The sequence below is a fragment of the Scyliorhinus canicula genome, chromosome 5, assembly GCF_902713615.1.
Source record: "Scyliorhinus canicula chromosome 5, sScyCan1.1, whole genome shotgun sequence".
In the NCBI taxonomy this organism is placed as follows: Eukaryota; Metazoa; Chordata; class Chondrichthyes; order Carcharhiniformes; family Scyliorhinidae; genus Scyliorhinus; species Scyliorhinus canicula.
In genome coordinates, this window is record NC_052150.1 from 69553028 (window position 1) to 69558479 (window position 5452).

The 5452-nt window shown below is 46.1% G+C and overlaps 1 non-coding gene across 1 annotated transcript; it reads left to right on the forward strand.

Annotated features, from left to right (window-relative positions):
* The first annotated feature begins 4630 nt into the window (after positions 1-4630).
* Positions 4631-4737, forward strand: LOC119966682. Its single transcript, XR_005460807.1, has one exon. It is a non-coding gene; the product is annotated as a U6 spliceosomal RNA (small nuclear RNA).
* Positions 4738-5452: the final 715 nt, after the last annotated feature.

Consider the following 5452-nt stretch of genomic DNA (forward strand, 5'->3'; position numbering starts at 1 on the left):
ACTAAGTGAGGATAGATAGTAATTGGGAGCAAGCTGACAGAGCCAGGAAGAAATTTCCAGAAAAGCACACCACAATGACACTGAGAAATATTTCCGTTAGATTGCACAAAGTTTTGTGAGCTTGCTGTCAACATGACTCTTGTGATGCCTATCCTGTGAATATTCGATGTACGTTTTAACACGTACTCAATTGTGTTTTGCTGCAAGAGGTGTTGTGGTGGATGTATTCACCATAATGCATGTATACTGTAACCTGTGACCTATGACCTGGAAGTGGTGATATGACCTGCTTCCAGGTACTGTACTGTAACCCCGGTATGGCTCTGCCTCTGCCCACACCGGGACCATATATCGGCCGGTCTCTTGTGGGCCGCATTCATCTGTACTACTGACTCTGGCAAGGCACGTTCATGACTAATAAAGCCTACTGTTCACTCGCTCTCTCCGCCTCACAGTGCATTGAAGGTATATGAGGTGGCTTAAAATCCCTGTCCTACTTTGGGGGATCTTGATTGTCACAATGCCAAATCTGCAGACCGGATAGGCAGGTAAGGAGGGAGAGGTCAAGAATGGGAGGGCGATGGGAGAGAGAGGGAGAGGATCATGGGAAAGAGCGAGAGAATGTATCTTCACTTCCTGGTTCCTCAGTATTGAATTTGAGGGGTATCCCAATGATGCGTTGGAATTCTTCTTGGAAATTCCCACCTAAGGGATTACCCAGCAATAGTCCAGAGGGCTAAATTTCCCTGGACAATTGCACTATGAACCATCTAACAAAGCGACTTAAATTGTGAACTTCCATAGAATCCATAGATTCCCTACAGTGCAGTACATTTGGCCCATTGAGTCTGCAACTGATCCTCTGAAAGAACACCCCGTCTTGGCCCACTTCCTCCCCGTAACCCCACCTAATCTTTGGACACAAAGGGAAAATTTTAGCACGGCCAATCCATCTAACCTGCACACCTTTGGATGGTTCTGCCAGCTTTACTCTGATAATGGGCTGGATTCTCCGTCTCGCCGAGCCACATTTCTGTTTTACCCGCCGGCGGGATGCTCCGTAATGCCGGCTAGTCAATGGGGTTCCCCATTGTGGGGCAGTCCCACGCCATTGGAAAACCCCTGGGCTGCCGACAAAACGGAGCATCCCGCCGGGGAAAATCCAGCCCGATATCTTTGAAAGAGTTAGTATAAAAGAGAGCACTTCTAACTTCAGAGTAACTGTATTAAACACCCAGAATGAACCATGCACGGTACAAACCACCCCGCCCCCAGGATCCCCATCTCCAACCCCAATCCCCCCTGAACCCCTGCCCCCACAGCAGCCCCTCCCCCCACCTCACGCAACCAAGCATCCCCCACTACCCGCCCAACCCAGCCTGACCCGAGCTGACACTGGTCCGACGCTCCTTCTGATGTCTGTACACCCATTCCTACTTACCATTGAAACTTATCTTCTGCCTTTCAAAAGTCCCTTCAAACACTTGCTTTATGACAGCTACTGCTGTAAAAAGATGTGTGTCCTTCCTCTCTGTGCTCTATTTGTACCACCGGAGGCATCTGGGGCATGCTCTTGTCTCACCCAGCTTGAATGAGGAAGGTCGGGCAAGTCAGGGGCTTCAGAATCTCAGCATAGGTAAATTCCTCAGGAAGTTACCGGCCAATATCGCAGTGGGGAAAGATTCTGGTGTCAGGGTAGTTTGTGCTGAAACCTAAGGCTCAGTTTTATTAACATAATTAAATAACTAACCCTCTTCTCGAAAGTTGGTCAGTCACCCTTTACCAACCTGCTTCAGTTAAAACTGGAAGTAGGGGTGTGCAAAGCAACTTGAGGTTAGGTTTCAGACTTCTGAAATGTTAACAATATCCATCCACAATCCTATCCTGCCAGTCACTAAAATTCTTCTCTACGTCTTGGCTATTTCATCCTGCCAAAAAAAATAATGGGTGCAATTCTCCATTGCGCTGGCAGCGCACCCACTCCCGCAGATTTGCTGGCAGTGTGCAGTGGCCACAATGGGAAATCCCATTGGCACGAACGGAGAATTGTGCTGCTGGCCAGGCTGCCCCACAGAGGAACACGTGGCTGACTGACCAGCGTAACCCGATCAATTTGTTTCATTGGTCTGATCAGAGTTTGGGAGACATAGGGAGAAATGAAAGTGGTCAGTAGTGAATGGCAATTCCAGAGCATGTATTGTGAGATTCAAATGCAGGCTATCAAATGTCGGAATGAAACTTTTATTGATGTTGGCTGGAGAACAGCAATGATGTAAATGAAGTGTTGCAGCCAGGATGGTCCCTGTAAGCAGAGAGGAAGATGTGGGAAGTGAGACACCTATTGAGAAGTTAAAACTTAAGCAATGGAAACCAAACATACATTTTGTTTTAACTTGAGATAAGGAATGTTATTTCTATGGTGATGCATAGCCACATGAGCCTAAGTATCAACAAAAGAGAAATAATGTCAAAACTTTGGGAAAATAAACTATTTTTCATCCTGCTGTCATGTTTAAAACTGAGCAACCGGCGGAAAGCTAGTGAAAATACATGAGCAGGAGATTTAATAAACCTCCTCAGTTCAGAAGTATAATAAAATCATAAAAAATAGTCAATAATACTTATCGAAAGAGGATCTGGATGACATGTTGAGAAAGGAAACATGAGGAGAAGAGAAATTTATTGAAAATGATTATAAAAAATATTGCGCGCATTAAAACCAAACTGTAGATGAAGTGAATGATTCTCGGGCCTGAATTTTTCACCCATCCATTGTGCGCATTCAGCAGGCCCGGAAGCGGATGTGAAATGCGTTCCCAGCTGCGGTCGGTCCCGAAGCAAAATGTCACACTGGCCAGCCAGTTAACGGCCATCCAGCATGAAACTCACTGTGTGAAAGGCTGAGCGCTGCCAGGGAGAGTACGAAGAGGGCAGATGCTAAGAAAAGGGAAGGTGCGGCCTGGCATTTATAATGTGCTTCCTCAGGGGGACAGCCACAGCTGACACAGGGAGCTGCAGACACACAAAAAATAAATGTGTTAAAAATATGCCACAGGTGTCTAGGCAGCACATCCAAACACAAACCGCAGTCCTCGGACACCTTCTTCATTTTATTTCAGCCCTATTTCAGTTCATCCTGCCCTGGATCAAGGTTGCAGCCAAAACATTAAAGCCACCTGACCAACTGGCACATCCACCAACTGTAAAAGCAGACAGGCCGTGCAAAATTGCACTCAATTGGCCTCTTATTGGGCTAAATTGCCTGTTTAATTGTTCACAGGTGTGCTTCTGACTCTTGCACACGCCCGCTGACCAATATATTTTGTGAATGCGTGGTGATGTTGGATCATGTTCCTGATGTTTTTTCCTGCAATTTCACAGCTTTTAGGTTGGGTGTGCACCCACCCAATCAACATAAAATTATAGACTAGGTCTCTTAAAAAACATTAGAGATGAATGGAACTTTGAGAAATTGTGCAGAATAGTAGTTTCAAACTAAGGCCACAGAAAAGCTCAATGAAATATTTTCCAAGTGATCCTGATATGTCTCTGATCATTACCTGATATGTTGATGGGAATAATAAAAATCAATCTAAAAATCAATCCACGCTTTTGGAGAAGATGTTGCTTCCGGATGAAGGTATTCCGGGGCGATGGTAGAATTGGGGACATATTTGGGTGGTTGGGAGAGAAGGGCATGACGTCAGTGAAAAGGATCAAGAGGAAGTGGGAGGAGGATTTGGGGAATGGGTTAGGATGGGGATTTTGGTGCAAAGTAATGCGTCAAGTGAACTCAACCTCCTCCTGCGGAAAGATGAGTCTTATACAGTTTAAGGTGGTGCATGGGGTCCACTTGAGGGCCATGGAGGCCGAGACAAATGTGTTTTTCCCAGAAGTGGTGGACAGATGCGAGAGATGTGGGAGGTGGCTGGTGAACCATGCCCATATGTTCTGGAGGTGCATGGAGTTAGGGAAGTTTTGGGAAGCAGAGTTCGGGAACTTATTGAGGATTGTAGGGGTTGAGAATAACCGGACCTTATGGTGGTGGTCTTTGGCATGTCGGAGATGTTGGATCTGCTTGAGGCGAAGGGGGCCGATGTTATGGTCTTCGCTCTCTGACCGCCCGGCGACGTATACTTTTGAATTGGAGGTCGGCTACATGGTTGGGAGACTTGAACAAGTTTCTCCGGTTGGAGAAAAATCAAATTTTCACTGTGGGGTCAGAGGAGGGCTGCGAGGTCCGGTGGAGGCGGTTTATGACTATGTTTGAGGAGCTGTTTGTCACAGTGGGGGAGGGCAGCAAATGGGGAAAATGTACAAACGGTATACTCTGTTGGTGTTAAGGTTGAACATGTTTGGAATAAAATATCTTGAAAAACAATTTGGAGTTGAATCAAGTTATCCTCGGTCCTGATGGACTGCCGGAGAATAGAAAGAAAATATGAGGAAATTGAGGCCACACTGCTCATGGATTAATTGAACTTCAGACTTAGCATTATGATTGCACTGAATTAAATCCAACAAAAAAAATGCAAAATATTGAAGATGCTGGAAATCTGAAGTTAAACAGAGTTAACATTTCAGGTCAAGTCTGCAACTTTAGAGCAGCTTTAATAAAGACAAATTTTCTGCACTCACTTCAGCAACGTATATACAAAAATTGGAACATCGCAGAGAAGACCAGCATGGTACCTTTCCAAGGATGACACGTAAATTTATGAACTGTTCCTTATTTACCTTGCAGTGTTTAAATCAGATGGTTAGTGCATGGTGCTGCTACCTGCAAAATTGCAGGTTGAGTGCCAGAATTGGTGAAATCTGCTACTTTGGCTGAACTTCACTTTCATGCTCCTGATCTTTGGCCACCTGGTACGAAGGGGAGAGGACAGGGCCGAGGACCGCTTCATAGGACTGTTTCAAGGCCTCGCCAAGTGGCCAAATAAAAGTCTAGATCCTGGGTGGTCGAGCAGGTGGGTGGGGGGAGGAGGGGGCATGAGGGGGGATGGTCATTGGACCTTGCTGACACTCTTTTGGGGTTATAGTCATGCTTGGATGTCTCTGGAGATAAAGAATGCAGTGTCTTGAAGTCTCCCATGACTGGTGTGCACCAGGGGGACTAGAGTGCTTCAACTATAATCAGAATAAGTTTTGATGTGGTGAGTGACTTGGAGAGGAACCTCCAGGTCGTGGCGTTCCCAGGTATCTGCTGCTCATGTCCTTCTAGATGCCAGTGGTCGTGGGTTTGGAATGTGCTGTCTAAGGAGCTTTGGTGAGTTACTGCAGTGCATCTTGTAGATTATATACAAGGCATCCACTGTTCGTCGATGGTGGAGGGTTTGAATGTTTGTGGAAGGAGGAGCAATCAAGCGGGCTGCTTTGTTCTGGATGGTGTCGAGCTTCTTGAGTGTTGTTGGAGCTGCATTCATCCAGGCAAGTGCAGAGTATACCATTA